Here is a 3,556-nt window from a genome sequence, read left to right as displayed (position 1 = left end):
CAGAATTATGAAAGCGGTCAGGTTGTGTATAAAATCCTATATTTCTTTATTGTTGATGTTCGATGCATTACATGAATGATATTTCACGGCGAATTAACAAAACCGCTATAACCAATCCCTTGCGATATATCTCAATAATCACTACTCAGAGTTTTCTATCCCTACTCCACCAGCCTAACCAGGATTAGGCAATGCAACAGAACATTAATTCACTAACCACTACTCGAGGTATCTTATCCATATTCAACCAACATAAGCACAACAATTTCCCTATGTCCAACATATAGACTAATGGTCAGTATTACCTATGTGCCCAAAATCATATTAAAAGAGTATCTCACATAAAAAACATTACGAATAAGAAGAAATTGAATATAATTATTAGTCAAAATACTCATGTAACATCAAATCGAACATATACCCCAACAATATTGGAACAAGCTCATCAAACACAACCTAACCTAGAGAGATTTAGCTACTCATAATTAAAAATATAGTACCCAAAACAATTAAGAATTGAATATGAGATCCCTTGAAGGATTGACCTCTAATGGCTTCAAATGCTCTCGGAAATCCCTTACCGTGTTGTAAAACTCGTACTTGTTATGCCAAATTTCGTAACCCTAAAAAAGTGAGAAAATCCCCTTTAAAAAGCCTTTAGAATGGACCAGGACACGCCATAAAAGCCCAGAAAAAGGGGTTACCGCCTGCACGATAACCTGCATTGCGCGCGATGCAACTGATACATCCATATCGCGTGTGCGATGTTGCGCATGATTATTGCAGTAACTGCATGCTTTTGGTCCTTTTTCCACCTGATTTTTCACTAAGTCCCTATTTATTCACACTTGGCTATTTTCTCCTCGTTCTTTGGTCTTTCTTATTCATTTTTGCTCCTCTTTAACTTGTTTTGATCCGTTTCTTCGATCGAGTTAATGCACCGACAGACTGTCATCAACAATCCTTTTCCAATTGGACCTACGTCTAGGGCAAGGCTCAGGTCACTGATGTTTCTATGTGATAAACGGTCTTCACGTCGTTATTTCTAGTAATTTTCTTTTAGTATTTTATCGCATTTTGTTTGGTTTACTTCTAATTACCATGTTTTATGCTTTGGTTTGTGTATTCTTGCTAATTTCAGAGCCAAATGAGCATCCAAGACTAAGAAGGATCAAAATCAATCAAAACAACAAAATATATTTTTTCCATAGTAAAATCAGGGAGCTACTACGGCCACCCGTAGCAGCAGAGCACCCTAGGGTTTCCCTTTGATGCCTTCCCAATACAATAAGATAAAGGCCTGCTCTAGTCACCCGTAGTAGAAGGGCAAGAAATATTTATTTTGTTTCCTTAATTGAATCAATTCTCTTTTATTATGCCTCTTAGACAATATTTGATCTGATACAAATTTGATTGAATAGTGATTAAACCAATGATTTTGTGCAATTTTACTTTTTTTTTCAATAAAACTCATAGGGTGTTGGGAGTTTTGGGATCTAGATTTTATTCCAGAAAATTTATGCGTATTTTTATTCTTCCTTTTCTCTATAACTCAAGTCTCCAAGGGAGAAATTATGGATCAAAACTTAATCTTAATTAAGGTTTTATTATTCATTCTTATTCAACTATTCATATATTATAATTGTTTGATATGAAATTGTTAATAAACACAAATTCGATTTTGTTTTCCCTCACCATGAATGAGTAGTTCATTAGGGACTAGGGGTTATGGGGATTATCTTATGACCTCTTGTATGATCCGTCACAATCAATTACAAGAATTTTAGTTCAAACTTATTTTATAGTTTGAGTTCATGGATTCCAACTTCGTTACAAAAGTAAGTGGTTCCCAGGTATCGACCGTAGTTTGAAAGGATATGTGTCGATATCAGAGCACACATTTTTATACAACCGAGTCCAAAATAGCGAAAGCGCTTGGATGAAGTTGAGAAAATTATATAGCTGGGTAAAAGTAATGAATCATCGAAGGATAATCCGGCCGTGCGAAAGCAGACGGATTATTCGTCGTCGATAGGGCAATGCGCTGGCGAAAATAAGTATTGCCCATATTTATCTATTTTCTATAATTTATACGGAATTCTCGTAATTGAAGTTATATGGATCATGCGATTATTTTAGAGTAAGAACCATAACCCCATGTCCTGCTTGTCCCAAATTGAGATTTAAGTGAATTTTCAAATAAGTTATTTACATTTAAGTGCTTTTCTTTTAAGTTGTTTTTACCAAAATCCATATTTTCGATTCTCTAAATATACACCTATATGACATAATTCGGTCCTTAAGTCATTGGTCTATGTGGTTCAATATCTTTTATTACTTCGCATAGTCGTGCACTTGCGATTGCATCAAGTTTATGGCGCCGTTGCCGACGACCAATTGCGTTTAATATTGAATTTCGGTTTGATCATCATATAGACTAGAGCTTATTTTTTTGTGTTTATTTGCTATGGTTCTCGCTGCTCTTGTATGGGAAGAACTCGTTATGTTGGAAACTTAGGTGAGTCCATAGAGGAAATCGAGTGTTTCTTACTCAAGAGACGCCAAAATCTTAGATTACAAACTATGACCGATCCAGTTGATACTAAGCCCCTTAAGAATTATGCAATTCCCACTGAAGAGGAACCACATTATAGTATTGTGCATCCACCGATTGCGGCTAATAATTTTGAACTAAAACCGTCTTTGATTGGTAAGGTGCAACAAAACCAATTTGACGGTTTATCTTAAAAAAATCTGAATCTTCATCTTTCTTTCTTTGTTGATAACTGTGGTACTGCTAAGGCCAATGGTGTTGACCAAAATTCCATCCTCCTTTATTTATTTCCCTTTTCTTTAAGAGATTATGCGTGGGCTTGGCTTCAATCATTGCCCACCAATTCTATTACTTCCTAAACCCAATTGAAAGCGACCTTTCTTGCGCGATACTTATCGTCAAGCAAAATGGGCCAAGTTAGAAATGAGATAAACAACTTTAGGCAAAACGATAGGGAATCCTTGTTTGACGCGTGGGAGTGTTATAAATATTTGTTAAGACTATGCCCTTCCATGGACTTGAGAAGTGGATGACTATCCATACCTTTTACAATGATCAACTTTACTCCACAAGGATGACCTTAGATGCGGCTTCTAGCGGAACCCTAATGAATAATCCTCAAAATGTTGGCTATAACTTGATAGAAGAGATGACCAAAAACCATCACTCATGGGAATAAATCTTAGAAAAAACAATCTTAATGGATTTGAACCCAAGATTATAGACTTCCTCTTACGGGGGTAACCCGAGACTATATCCTTCCTCTTGCGACTTACCACTAGTGAGGAAGAAAATGTAGTTTTGCCGCTCGTATGCTAGAAAGCTCAGTAGCGAGGTGGTGTACCAGTGTCTTGACTTGTATTGACCACTCATAATACCTCGAAGGAGTAGAAGTATTTTAAGGAAGTATTCCTGAAAAAGTATTTTTTCCAATGGCTTGAAGGATCAAGAGGCATTGAGATTCAACGACTTCATAAAGAGTCCATGGAAGTGGTGGAGTAT

The 3,556-nt window shown here is 36.3% G+C and overlaps 1 non-coding gene across 1 annotated transcript; it reads right to left on the bottom strand.

Moving 5' to 3' along the window:
• Positions 1–2,967: 2,967 nt before the first annotated feature.
• On the bottom strand, positions 2,968–3,069 carry LOC127089691 (small nucleolar RNA R71). Its single transcript, XR_007791249.1, has one exon. It is a non-coding gene; the product is annotated as a small nucleolar RNA R71 (small nucleolar RNA).
• Between the last annotated feature and the right edge of the window lie 487 nt (positions 3,070–3,556).

This window comes from Lathyrus oleraceus, chromosome 5, assembly GCF_024323335.1.
Source record: "Lathyrus oleraceus cultivar Zhongwan6 chromosome 5, CAAS_Psat_ZW6_1.0, whole genome shotgun sequence".
NCBI lineage: Eukaryota > Viridiplantae > Streptophyta > Magnoliopsida > Fabales > Fabaceae > Lathyrus > Lathyrus oleraceus.
Note: the sequence above shows the minus strand (reverse complement) of the source record. Positions and strands in the feature narration are given on the sequence as shown.